Source organism: Lemur catta, chromosome 12, assembly GCF_020740605.2.
Source record: "Lemur catta isolate mLemCat1 chromosome 12, mLemCat1.pri, whole genome shotgun sequence".
Lineage (NCBI taxonomy): Eukaryota > Metazoa > Chordata > Mammalia > Primates > Lemuridae > Lemur > Lemur catta.
This window is the reverse complement of record NC_059139.1, coordinates 9,534,612-9,549,897: the sequence shown is the minus strand read 5'-3', so window position 1 is coordinate 9,549,897 and position 15,286 is coordinate 9,534,612. Positions and strand designations below refer to the sequence as shown.

Genomic DNA, 15,286 nt, shown 5'->3' with positions numbered 1-15,286 from the left:
GTCTTCTTTTGAAAAGTTTCTGTTTATGTCCTTTGCCCACTTTTTTAATGGGTTTTTTTCTTGCTGATTTTCCTGAGTTCCATATAGATTCTAGTTATCTGCCCTTTATCAGATGTGTAGCATGTGAATATTTTCTCTCATTCTGTAGGTTGTCTATTCACTCCATTGATTGTTTCCTTGGCTATGCAGAAGCTTTTTAATTTGATCAGTTCTCATCTTTCATACTTCCATCTGAGTCATTCTTTTACTATTAATGTAAAATTCAAATGACTGTTCCTCATTGACTACTATTGATGTGACATCCTGGGCTCTTTACAATTTGGTCCAGTCTACCTTTTAACTTATAACTTCTACCACTCTCCAGTTGCCTGTGAGAATTAATTTCTCCATCTCTGTTGGTTCCTAATGTAAATAGATATAAAATTGTTTTATCAGTATTTGTTTTCCATTTGGTCTCCCAGTAAAATGTGATCTCCTCTTGAGTAAGAACTGGATCATTTATCTTTGCATCCCCACACCTAGCCTGGTTCCTGGCACACTGTAAACAAGAAGTAAATGTTTGCTTGGTTCATTTGGAGTTAATAAAATTTATTGAAATGTAATTTCCTCCTCGTTCCTTTAATGGATGTTAGCGCTGGCAAAATTTCAAGTGTCCTTATGACTGTTGCCCTAGGAGACATCCCGGGAGTAAGAGGTTATTGAGACCACCAGGTGATCAGAACTTTTGTTTCCCAGGTGTCATAACTTCCAGTGAGTCCTTCCCAAAAGCTATGTGAACTCCAGGCGAACTTGGGCAGTTGTGTGCCTGCTCTGAGATGTGTGGCAAATGAGAGGAGATGGAGGCTGGCAGAGCCAATGCCTCTGAAATGCTCTCATCCCTGAGATTATGTAGCGCAGGGTAATGACCAAAGTGGTGACTTGACTGAAGAGACCCTTTAAACCTGCCTTTTTCTTAGCCCAAGTTATATTAGGGTTTTTGTTGAAGACTGTGAATTCTTCATAACCCAGCAACAAACAATGGCTAAGGAAAACAAAAGTTCAAGGCCAGTTTTATTTAATCCCTCATGTAGCATCCTCAGGAGATGGAAAATTAAAGCAGCAGTTTAATATCTTCTAGAGATCACAGTAACATCTAAAATAGAACTCAGTTCTTCTGACTTCTACTATCTATGTAGTTTTTTTATTTCAAAATATTAAGGGGGTATACATGTTTTTGTTACACAGATATTTCATATAATGCTTAAGTAGGGTGTTTGGTGTGCCCATCACCAGAATAGTGTTCACTGTTCTCAATAGGTAAGTTTTTATCCCTCACCCTCCCTATTTTAAAAAATAAATCTAGGTGAGAATTATTTGGATAAAATATTAAAAGTACTTCAGATGACCTTAACTTTAAGAAACTAGGGCAAAAGAATTTAAAATTTTGTAAATTGGTTGGGAATTTGATATTTGTAAATGAAATGGTCCATGAACTATTATATCACTATCATTTCTGTCTAACAGGCATTTGAAAAAATATCATTTACTCTTATGAACAAATTAAATTTTAAATGTTTGAATAATTCAGTTATATTGATATCAATTTTTGTTTTTAGCAGGAAGAACATTCCCTTAGCCACACAGTAGAGAACTGCCAATAAAGGGGAGCTATATTAATATTTTCAGCTTAGCACTACAAGAGTTGGAAGATGTTATTTCAACTCATTGCAGGTGCTGGATAAATACTCCATTTGGAAGTTTTTAAGGGAATAAAACTGATTTTGGTTCATTGACTAATGATTCACTTTCTTATTATACTTTCCACTAAGGGAAAAAACTCTTGCAGAAGGTATTGTTTTCCAATTACAAAATAATTTAATCTCTGTGTAAAAGGAATATATTTTCTTGCCAAAGACCAGATTTTGAAAACAGAAGTATAATACTTACCAGGATAGAAAATAGTTATGTGCTTCCATTTCCCTTTTTTCTGGCTCTCCTTTGCAAGCAGTTTGTTTAATCGAGAGGAGAGTAGATGCAGTATAATGAGAAAAAGCACAACACTGAGGGCGTGCCACTTCTGCAGTGCACAGATGTCACACACTCTGCAGCATCCAGTTTCAACGGTTAAGTATTTTACCCAAGAACAATTAAGAATTTTCTTTCATATAGTATTTCCCAATGATTATGATGTGAAATGAGCTACTCAGAGCATAGATGCTGGGTTTTTAAAAACGTTCAAAATAGTCTCTTACACAATCGAGAAAGTGAAAAGACAACCCACAGAATAGATGAAAATATCTGCAAATCATATATCTGATAAGGGACTTGTATCAGAATATGTAAGGAACTCTTTTACCTCAACAATTAAAATAACTCCACTTATAAGACATGGGCAAAGAATGTGAATAGACATTCCTCCAAAGAAGATAACAAATGGCCAATAAAGATATGAAAAGATGCTCAACATTGTTAGTCATTAGGGATATGCAAGTGCAAATCAAAACCACAATGAGATATAACTTCACACCCACTAAAATGGCTAAAGCCAAGAAGACAGACAATAATACATGTTGATGAGGATATGGAGAAATGAGAACCCTCACACGTTGCTGGTGAGAATGTATTAATAAAATAGTGCAGCTGCTTTGGAAAGGTGCTTGGCAGTTCCTCAAAATATTAAACAAAGAGATCGCATAACCCAGCAATTCCACTCCTAGGTATGTATCCAAGAGAGTTGAAAACATGTACATACGAAAACTGGTACATGGATGTTCACAACAGCATTATGCATATTAGCCAAAAAGTGGAAACAACTCAAATATCCATTAATTGAGGAATAGAGTAATAAAATGTAGTATATCCATACAATGGATTTTTATTTGTCAATAAAAAGAAATGAAGTACTGATACATACTACTACACGGATAATCCTTGAAAACATTATGCTACATCAAAGAATCCAGTCACAAAGGACCACATATTGTATGATTCCTATTTACATGAAATGTTCTAAACAGGCAAATCTATAGTGACAAGGTAAATTCGTGGTTGCCAGTGTCTAAGGGGGTGAGGAATGAGGAGTGACTGCTAATGGATACAGAGTTTCATTTTGTGCTAATAAAAATGTTTCAAACTTAGTGGTCAAGGTTCCACAACTTTGTGAGTATACTAAAATCTACTGAATTATACATTTTAAAATGTGAATTTAGTGGTATGTAAATAACTCAATAAGGCTGTTATTTTTTAAATTTTCTTCAAATGTTTACATAAGAAAAAATATTTGGTAAAGTATTTTTTATTAACAGCGTTGCAATGGGTAATAGCCCAGGAAAAAATATGTGCAAAAATTGGTGAAGGCCATCATCTGACCTAGTATCTGCATCCTCATCAGCACCACGGACAGCTCCCCACAAACGCCAAACTTCAAAGGCAGCATACAAAAGGCTACTCAGATCAGCAGGTTTTCCAAAACTAACATTTTTTTTTACACTTTTCTTCTTTTTAGCACTGCTGTATGTTATGGCAACCATGATTGCTTTTATATTAATATGTACATTTTGTGAGCACTTGACTAGGAAACAAAAGATCTGCTACAATACCTCATTAATCCATTCATTTAACAAAATATATTATGTGCTAGACCAGGGATGGGGAGCCTTGTCATGTTGGAAGGCCACATTAATTTAGCTGTAATCAAATAAGGCCGCATTCAAGAAACTTCAATTAGATATACTTAAAAATGTAACATTATTTTATAAAAATCTAACTACTGATAACTTATGTATTTCATAATTTCAAAAAATGACAACTATTTGTTAATTTTAAAGTTAACTAACATTTTAATGACTCTGTTCTTGGAGAACAACATTTGAATATTTGGCTGAAAAGCAAGAAAGCATTTTGGGGGCATGTTGTCAAAGGCGTGGGTATTCTACTGCATTTTTCCATATTTTAATTGGATCTTTCTTAGCATCAAACAATGACTTTAAAATGTCATCTACTGAGAGCTCAATCAATCCCATCTGTAGTTCTTTAGGTGTCTTGGTGATATCAACTAGGTGAGGCTGAAATGCTAATTTGAGTGTGATGTCATGATTCTCAAAGTCAGTGAAAAATAAACAGTAGCACCGTAATAGTCAGAGACTTCACCACTCCACTGAAAGAACTGGACAGATAATTGAAGCAAGAAATGAATAAAGAAACACTGGACTTAAACAGGACTCTAGAACAGATGGACCTAACTGACATTTACAGAATATTCTACCCCAAAACTACTGAATATACATTTTTCTCATCAGCACATTGCACATTTTCAAAGACTGATCATATTTTAGGCTACCAAACAAGTCTCAGCAAATTCAAGAAATTTGAAATCATACCATGTATCTTCTCAGACCACAGTGGAATAAAACTAGAAATCAATTCCAAGAGAAACACTCAAATCTACACAAAGTCATGGAAATTAAACAACCTGATGCTGAACGATACTTGGGTCAATGATGAAATTAAGATGGAAATCAAAAGATCCGTTGAACTAAATGACAAAATGGACACAAGCATTCAAAATCTATGGGATACAGTAAAAGAAACCCGAAAGGGGAAAGTTCACAGCCTTAAATGCCTACATCAACAAGACAGAAAGATCACAGATTAACAACCTAATGGCACATCACAAGGAACTAGAAAAGAAGAACAGGCCAACCCCAAAGCCAGAAGACAAAAAGAAATAACAAAGCTCAGAGCAGACTAAACGAAATGAAAACAAACAAACAAACAAAAATACATAGAATCAGTGAAATAAAAAGGTTTTTCTTTGAAAAGACAAACAAAATCAATAGACCACAAGCCAGATTAACCAGAAATAGAAGAGAAAGGACCCAAATAACCTCACAATCAGAAATGAAAAAGACATTACAAGTGATGCCACAGAAATACAAAATATCATCCATGAATACTATGAAAACCTCTATGCAAACAAACTAAAGAAGCTGGAGGATATAGATAAATTCTTGTAAACACACAACAGCCTAAGCCTGAATCAGGAAGAAACAGAAACCCCGAACAGACCAATAATGAGCAGTGAGATTGAAGCAGTAATAAAAATCTGCCAACATAAAAAAGCCCCAGACCAGACACATTCACAGCCAAATTCTACCAGGCCTACAAAGAAGAACTCGTACCTATCCTACAGAAACTATTCCATAACATTAAGAAGGAGGGAATTCTCCTGAACTCATTTTATGAAGCCAGTATCACCCAGATACCAAAGCCAGGAAAGGACACACACAAAAAAGAAAACTACAGACCAATATTCCTTATGAACATAGATGCAAAAATCCTCAACAAAATATTAACAAACCAAACTCAATAGTACAGCAAAAAGATAATCCACCATGATAAGTGGGTTTCATCCCAGGGATGCAAACATGGTTTAACATACGCAAATCAATAAACATGATTCACCACATAAATAGAAACAAAGCTCACATGATCATCTCAATAGAGAAAAAGCATTCAATAAAATCCAGCACCCCGTCATGATAAAAACCTTCAACAAACTAGGTGTAGGAGGAACATACCTAAAATTATAAAATCTGTATATGGCAAACCCACAGCCAACACCATACTGAATGGGGAAAAGTTGAAAGCATTCCCCTAAAGAACTGGAACAAGACAATGGTCACCACTTCGATTCAACATAGTATTAGAAATTCTAGCCAGAGCAATGAGAAAGGAGAAGGAAATAAAGGGCATCCAAATCAGGAAAAAGGAGGTCAAACTATCCCTGTTTCCTGAGGATATGATCTTGTATCTAGAAAACCCTAACAACTCCACCAAAAGACTTCTGGAATTGATAAATAAATTCAGCCAAGTCTCAGGTTACAAAATCAATATACACAAATCAGTGGCATTTCTATATACTAATAACAGTCAAGCAGAGAGTCAAATAAAGGACTCAGTATCATTCACAATAGCCAAAAAGAAAATAAAATACCAAGGAATATACTTAACAAAGGATATTAAGGACCTCTACAAGGAGAACTACAAAACACTGATGAAAGAAATTGCAGATGAAACAAACAAAAACATTCCCTGCTCATGGACTGGTAGAATCAACATCGTTAAAATGTCCATACTGCCGAAAGTGATTCATAGATTCAGTGTAATCCCCATCAAAATACCAGCATCATATTTCACAGATCTAGAAAAAATAATTCTAAGCCTCATTTGGAACCAAAAAAGAGCTGAATAACCAGAGCAATCTTAAGTGAAAAGAACAAATCTGGAGGCATCACATTATCTGACTTCAAATTATACTACAAGTCTACAGTAACCAAAACAGCATGGTACTGGTATTAAAGTAGAGACACAGACCAATAGAACAGAATAGAGAACCTAGAAATAAAACCTACAACTACCTGCTCTTTGACAAAGCAGACAACATACACTGAGGAAAGGATGCCCTGCTTATTAATAAATAGTGCTGGGAAAACTGGATAGCCACATGTATTAATAGAAGAATGAAACAGGATCCCTGTCTCTTGCCCTATACAAAAATTAATTCAATATGGATTAAAGACTTAAATGTAAGGCATGAAACCGTAGAAACTCTAGAAGAGAACATAGGAAAAACTCTTCTGGATACTGGTGTAGGCAAAGAATTTATGACTAAGACCCCAAAAGCAAATATAGCAACAACAAAAACAAATAAATGAGACTTAATTAAATTAAAAAGCTTCTGCACGTCAAAGGAAATAATCAAGAGTGAATAAACAACCTACAGAATGGGAGGAACTATTCACAAACTATACATCCAACAAAGGACTGATATCCAGAATCTACAAAGAACTCAAACAAATCAGCAAGAAAAAAAGACATAATGCCATCAAAAAGTGGACAAATGACATGAACAGAAGTTTTTCCAAAGAAGATAGACAAATGGCCAACAAACAATGAAGAAACGCTCACCATTGCTAATCATCAGGGAAATGCAAATTAAAGCTACAATGAGATACTACCTTACCCCTATCAGAATGGCCATTATATAAAAGTCAAAAAAACAATAGATGCTAGCACAGATGCAGAGAGAAAGCAACATTTATACACTGTTGGTGGGACTGAAAATTAGTATAACCTTTACGGAAAACAGAATGGAGATTCCTCAAAAAAATAAATGTAGAGCTACCATTCAATCCAATCATTTTGTCAAAAAGACACTCAAATGTTTATCACAGCACAATTCACAATTGCCAAGATGTGAAATCAACCTAAGTGCCCTTCAATTCATGAGTGGATAAAGAAAATGTGGCATACCATGGAGTACTACTCAGCCATAAAAAGAATAAAATAATGTCATTTGCAGCAACATGGAGGGAGCTGGAGAACATTATCCTAAGTGAAGTATCTCAGGAATGAAAAACCAAATGTTCTCACAAATAAGTAGGAGTTAATATTATAGATGGGTACACACAGGCACAAAGTGATATAAATTACAGGAGAAACCAAGGAGGGGAGAGGGCAGAAGAATGGATGTGGGATAAAAACTTACCTATTTGGTACAATGAACACTATTCTGGTCATGGGCACACCAAAAGCCCTGAGTTAAGCATTATACAAGATATCCATGTAATAAAACTTGTACCCCCTTAATTAACAGTTTGAAATAAAAATATATAAAATTAAAAATGAAATAGTTTCATATTTACCTATATACTTATAATTTCTTATGCTCTTCATTACTTTGTGTAGATCTAAGGTTTAATTTTTCTTCTGTCTGAAGAACTTCCCTTAACATTGCTTAATGTGCAGATGTGGTAGTGACAATCTCTCAGCTTTTGTCTGTTTTAAGAAGCCTTTATTTCACTTTTTTTTGAGACAGGGTCTATGTTCCCCAGGCTGGAGTGCAATGGCTGTTCACAGGCATGATCATCACACACTACAGCTTTGAACTCCTGGGCTCATGTAATCCTCCCGCCTCAGCCTCCTAAGTAGCTGGGATTATAGGCATACACCACCATGCCCAGCCTAAAGTGAAATTTTTAAAGAATGTTTTGCTGGATATAGAATTCCATGTTGACAATATTATTTTTTTCATTCTGTAACATAAAGGTGTCATACCATTGTCTTCTGACTTGCATCGTTTCTGAAAAGAAATCTGCTCTCATTCTTTGTTCTTCTATACCTCATATGCCTTTTTCTCTGGCTGATTTTAAGATTTTTCTCTTTATCACTGTTTTTCAGAAATTTAGTTACAATGTGCTTCATTGTGGTCTTTTTGTATGTTTGTCCTCCTTAGGGTTCATTAAGGTTCTTGGATCTGTGGGTTCAGTTTTATCAAATTTGGAATAAACTGCCTAACCTCCCCTCAAACACACTTTTCTAGGACTCCAGATATTATACACATAACAAACCACTTGACATTACCCCTAAGTCACTGAAGATCCATTTTTTTCATCCTTTTTCTGTGTTTCAGTTTGAATCCTTTCTATTGCTACAACTCCATGTTTATTGATCTTTTCCCATGTCTAAGATGCAGTTAATCCCATGTAGTATACTTTTCATTTCAGATATATTTTTCATCTCTAGAAGATCCATCTGGTTCTTTTTTAATATCTTCAATACATTTTCTGATTATTTTAAATATCCTTAAACATATTGGAACATATTTGTAATAGCCATTTCAAAGTCTTCAATATACTAATTTCATCATCTGTCATTGACTGTTTTCTTTTTCCCCTCCTAGTATGGGTCACATTTGCCTGCTTCTTGGCATATCTAGTAATTTTTAATTGAATGTTGAACATTGAGTTGTTAGGTTTTTTGAGTATCTGAACTTTATCTTCCTTTAAAGAGTGGCTTTGCTCCAGAAGATGGTTAAGTTACTAGAAGATCAGATTTGTTCAATCCTTTCATGGCTTCTTTTTATTTTTTAAGGGTGGGTCTAAAATAGCCTCTACTATGGGATAGTTTAGCTCTACTACTAAGGTGTGACCCTTCTGGGTCTCTGAAGTCACTTTGGAAGCTGGTTCTCTTGAAAGGATAATGTGGAAGTTCCCTGGCTTGACCTCGTGGCAAGAGATTCATAAAATCATCTCTCCACTACAGTAAAGCTCAAGACCAAAGAGTTGTTGTAAGGGACTGGAAAATGTGAAGTTGGCACATTTGCATAGAGGGACCAAAAGTGTGACTTGATGCTAAGAAACAGAATGCTCCTATAAAGAAAAGTAGCTGCCAGGTAATGGATCATTAATCACAAAGTTCATAATTTAGTATGATACTTGATTCTCTCCATAGATAAGGATTTGACAACCTTTGGGTCTGCCCCATAGATGATGACGATCTTCCCTGGTTCCTGTGGGATTAAATGATATTAAAGATTGCATTAATCTATTAATAACTTTGCATTTCCTTAAGACTAGCAGTCTACGCAGAAGTACTTTGAGAAACAATAAACACACTATTAAAATTCTTGTGAGGTTGCCCTTAACATTATGTGTCTGCTTACATTCCTAGATTTTACAAACCTTTTTAAAGTGACATTATGTGGAGAGGTTCCTTTCCAGTTCATATCTGAAGAAGCCTATTTTGTTTCATCCATCTGAAAATGTCTTTGGTTACAATTTTTCATCACTGCCTCTTGTTTAACATAATAATTGACTTAGAAAATCCCATTATCTGGAGATGGTTTAGTAAAGTAAGGAAATGGCTTTGGAACCATTTAAAATTATTTCATCATATTTACTTCCTTTTTCCTGAACTGGAGTAACTACGGGTATAGTACCAACAATGTCTTTCCTATAAGGGACTTGTTTCTTCCTGTATAGATTTTTAACATGAAGACTGAGGTTATTAGAATGAAGCTGTAAGTATGACTGCTTTTGATACCGTCATTTCTATAGCATTGTTCAATACAATTTCCCATTCCACTAGGTGTTGCTGATGGTTAGCTTGTAAGAAATATCTTCTTTTCTGTGCATTTATTTAAAAAACAAAGCAAAAGAAAATATAGAACTCTGCTCTTGGCTTAGTTTACTTGCATCGATCCTTGAAATATAGATATGTTTAATGTCTCCAACACAGGTTGATCCAGAAATAGCTTTAGTTGTGGGATAGTTTACAATACCAAACTATATTTTCTGATATCCACTATGAGGCCTTCCAAAGACTTATTTTTATTTACATCAATGTCTAGAAAACCACAAATGCAATTCTGACCAATGAAAACAACTGCCTGGTTTACCTTTCTAAGAGTCTGGGTACTCTGTTCCGTTTCCTGGCCCCAGGATGTACCTTAACAAATATAATATCCTGTAGAAGTCATAAGAGGTATTGGGGGAGCGGAATATTTCATTAGAGTAAACATAAAACTAGCCTGTGATAGAGCTGTTGGGAGTTCTGTGTGTGAAGCTTCAGATCATCAGATTTGACCTTTGTGCTTATGCTTAAGAGTGGAGGAGCTAATTTCTCACTGCTGGTAAGAACTCACTACCCATGGCACAAAGAGAACAACAAATTAAGGAAGTCATCATGGAACGTGGAGGAAGCTGACAATGACAGATCCAAAGTTTGCAACATGAAGTTCAAGTACTGGAGCCAGAATGCTTTGCAAACATAGCTAACCAACTTCAGGCTAAAAGGTGGCTAAAAATGTGCTTAGATAACGTTTAGAGGACAAAAGAGAACTGTAATACATTTTCCATCAAAGTGCTACAATAAAGCTCACAGAGCTTTTGTTTGCATTTTAAAAACAGCACATTAGTATCTTTTAAGCTATTTAAACAGACCACCATCAACAAACCTGCCCATGACGGGAATTATTCTGGGCAACTGTAACTTTTTCTTTCCATCTTCTACTCTGACCATTGAGAATACTACTTCACAGGGCAACCTTGTGTGACTACTACCCTAAGACTTCTGTGTCACAAGGCACTTGTCTTTGTTCCTCTCTAATGAACTGGTTAACAATCGTGTGCACACCTGAGCTGTGAAAAGCCCAACATGCACATGCATTAGATACGGTTTGAGGTGTGGTCCTGCTCACGTCCACTTCCCAGAAACTGGGAATCTGTGCCGGGGGCTCCCTCTCCCCATACAGTGGCCACAGATTATTGGATAGAGAGGGACACATGGTTCGAGGGCCATAGGTAGGCTGAGCTGATCAGATTCTGCTTCAAAAAATTGAAGTAGTGAACTAAGATGCAGTTCTGTTCAGAGGTAGGAGCAGCCTTACATGCCCGGGATGAGGAGTGGGGGATAGACATGGAGAAAGCCAAAGTGACAGAGCCAAGGGAGAGGAGAGAGATGTACAGAGTGAGGCAGAGTAATCTTGAGAGACGAGACCTGAGGGACCGTGAGGGACGCAGCTGGTAACCTTAATTCTTGACTTTACAGGTCTCAGCCAACTTCCAGTGAGGACTGGCTGTGCTTCCTGTCCTCAGTCTGTAGGATTTCCCCTACCCAACTCCTGCCAAATAGGCCTTTATGCAAATTAGGAAAAGGCACCCCCCCCACACACACACACCCAGTACTGGTGCAGGGCTTGGCCAGTGGACTGAGCCTCATTGGTAGAAAAGACACCCCTTCCTCTGATGCAGTGGACATCTTGTCCCCTCCCTCAAGGGCCATGGCTTGGAGAGAAGTCTCAGCCCCCATTCACCTCTTCGTTCAGGTACCACTGAGCAAGGTACACCCCACACAACCTCACACAGTGGCCTTGGCTGGACCAATAACAGCAGAAAAACCCAAAGCACTGCCCTCCCACTCAGGGCAAAATCTCAGTCACCCAGATAAATAACATCAGAATCTGCTCATTCTTGCCTGAAATTCATATTTCAGTGCTCATAAAGTGTGGTCTGTAGGCCAATGTCACATTGTGAAGTCTTTATTACCACTCTGTAAGAGTAAGTACAGAAGTTGAGAATAAGTGTTTAGAAACTTTTGTAGCAATCTGATCTCGGAGCAACATTTTTATTGTATTTACAAAAGTACCAGACTGCAAAAGATTAGAAATTTTAAAAACTCATCGTTCACCATGCATAGTTTAAAAAGCACTGCTCTACTACAATTTTCAAAAGGAAAAAGCCACTTTACTTATACTTTAAAAAGAAGATCACGTGGTGTTTCCTTTCCCATACAGTACAAAGTCTAGAGTATTTTTCAATTTGCCTGCACTTATAAAGACATACAGGAAGGACAGCCCAAAATGCAATTACTGATACAACTGGTCTCCTGAGCAGACTGAAGCATTCCATTGTTACCTTGTGAAATACAAACCAAGTGGAAAAATTAATTTGACTCATTTTACTGTTTGCAGATTGATGAATTAAACATAGGTCAAACACGCCCCAGGGCTAGGCTTTTCTTTCAACTTACCCCACATGTTTAACTACAGCTAAAGGTAGCTTTCCAGAAGAGAGATGTAAATATTTGTCTTTCCTCTCTACCCACAAGGATACCAAGAAGTTACAACAAACACTATTTTCACCAAGCATCCCCTTATCTCTGCCCCTTTCTATTTAAGAGAGTCACAGATGTTTCTACTTGGAATCACATCACACTAAAACTTGCCCACACTCGAGCAGCTTTTCTGGTCTCTGCCCTCCTCATCAGTTTGTACTGGCAGCTTCTCCTCACCTCACCCCAGGGTCCTTTCCATGAAGCTCTTGGTTCAACAGAAAAGTCCGCACTCAAGGGAAGTCCGTGTACATGCTGAGCAGGAAACGAAAGCAACATGCACTTGACGTAGCTCCCAAGTTGCACCCCAGATTCTGTCTTTGGGGGTGGCAGTGGTGATAGCAAATAGGGCCAGGAGAGTCCCAGGCATTTGTGTTTGTCCCTGAGTTTGTTGATGTATGATAAGGCATAATGGGCAGGGTCACACACTGTCCACAAGGCATTCTGTTGTCACCGATTTGTGCCTCATTCCACCTGCTCAAACTTGTGCGTGAGTGAAACAGAATCCTAAGATGCTGATACTCAGTTTTAACTACCACTCTCTATTGAGATGTTCCGTTTGAGGTTTTATAAATTAGGAATGAAAACATATTCTTTGTGTACAATGGGGAAAAATATTTCTGTACTTTAGGGATGCTTCTTAGAAATATGTTCCTGTTTTAAAATTCTCCTTCAGTAGAAATGGGTTTTACAACCCATCTAGACGAAGATGAAAATACTTTAAGCATGCATTTTTTTTTTTAAGGAAATTCTCTTGACTAAACTTCACAATTATTACAAAATAAGTGAATGACACTCATTCTCAGAGGCAGCAAAATGACTTAAGTAACACTCTACGACCTGATGATGCTGACTATAAGGACCGATAGATCAATTATATACAGAAATTTGATTTTTTAAACAGAGAGTGGTATTCTCCCAGAGGTACCAGCTAGGAATGTAACTTTACCGTTCCACGTGTGGTCTGCTCATCCAGCCTTCTTCCACCCTGGCTCTTGGGCCACAGTTTCTGCACAGAGCTCGAGGCTCCTCAAACACATTCCACGAGCTTCAGGTGCAAACACGTCGTGGACACTTCTGGCTGTTCCACAGAGCACTTCAGTCCAGGGTGGCTGAGTATATGAGTGAGTGGTTTTTCCACTCACTTATAATCCATGTCGATATTAAGCGTAAGTATAATCCAGATAAGCTTTCATTTTCTTGGCCTAAAGGAATATGACAGGATTGAAACAAAAGGGAATCAAGGAAGACCCAACCATATTGAACCAATAACATAGAAGCAATTGTTCAATTTGGACCCATTTAATTTTGTGTCTAGCTATGAAACATATTGTGGTAAAAATAAGATTTGAAAGAAAGCGAATGACTACGTTATCAATAAATTAAAACTTTTAAAAAAGTGAATGACTATAAAATATATCAAAATATAATCAATAATATTTATAAAGCAATTAAACAATATTCAACTATGACAAGCAACCCTATAGACAGTTAAAGTTTTAGATCCATGGAAAATACATATATATAGTTAATTTTACACAGTCACTGGTCTTGCCAAGCAGTGTGAAACACGTTCTTATAAACAGAATCATACAGTTTTAGGAATTTGCTATTAATATTTAAAAGAAAACTGTTGTTAATTTCAGTATTAGTCATCCTCTTATTCATGTTTGTATAGATTTTCACATATTGGGTTAGTTATCAATTAAAAACATTTACCTACTTAGATGTAGAATTCCAACATTTCCAGAGTATTCCTAAAAGTTAGATTTTTTTTCAATCCCCAAGACCAGCTTGGCCAGAATTAAAATAGTCTTTCTTTGGTCTCATTAAAATAGGAGAAAATCACCTGATTGAGAACAATAACAAACATTTCCATCCAAAATCCATTTGTAGAAATGTCCTGGGAAAATCAATGTAAATGTCCCCTGATCTGGGCTGCTCTTCTCTCTAGGGCGCTGAGCCCGTCCTACAACCAGCTCAGTCTGGGGTGCTCCTGTACCCTAGAGAAGGCCCTGGGGCTTTCACCTGAACCCCTCTTGGGTGGAAATGACTTTTGGTTGGAGACCATGAAGACCCACATCCAAGAAATTCGAGTCACCAGGGTGACCTGGAGTTAATAGTTTCTTGGGGACTTTCAAATAATAGTGTTCCTAAGTTGAACCCAAAAGTCACCCATAGTTGTTGCTTTACTTTGGGAGATAAACATGATTTTCCTGATCCATTTGGTCACCTAAACCTCCCTTATGTTGTACTTCTCCACAGAGGGCCTTTTAAGCCCAGAGGAAATATCCAGAAGAGGATAATTAAAAGACAGTGTGAAAAGTAAAAGAAATCCAGGTACCAGGTGGGTTATTAAAGTCGCCTCCTATGGAAAAAGTCAGTCTAGGAGATAAAAGTTCTGACGATGGATGGTGGTGATGGTTGCACAACAGCGTGAATGTACTTCATGTCACTGAACTGTACACTGAAAAATGGTTAAAATGATAAATTTTATGTTATGCATATTTTACCACAATAAAAGTCAGTCTTGTACTAATATTCATACAACCTCTCAGTATGGTCACATATGGCCAAAATTTAAGAGAGAAACTTATTCTAAAATCAGAAAAGGACAAAGGCCTTACATTTTCATTTTTACTACAGTTCTCTCATCATTTAAAAATACAAGGTTTGGAAGATATTTCAATGTTGGCATCACACAGGAAGTTCACCTCCAATTTACTGTTGGCATTTAAAAGTGGTGCTAATTTATAGGCAGTTCCGTCTGGCTACTTAGTTTGTTATGTCCATTACACAACTGAATAAAAACAAAGAAAAAACAAAAGAAAACAACACCCAATATCTCCTCCCT

At 36.8% G+C, this 15,286-nt stretch overlaps 1 long non-coding RNA gene across 1 annotated transcript; it reads right to left on the bottom strand.

Moving 5' to 3' along the window:
* Positions 1–371: 371 nt before the first annotated feature.
* Positions 372–14,865, bottom strand: LOC123648384. Its single transcript, XR_006738600.1, has 3 exons — positions 13,382–14,865; positions 9,290–9,331; positions 372–402 (listed from the first exon to the last, which is right to left on the bottom strand). It is a non-coding gene; the product is annotated as an uncharacterized LOC123648384 (long non-coding RNA).
* Between the last annotated feature and the right edge of the window lie 421 nt (positions 14,866–15,286).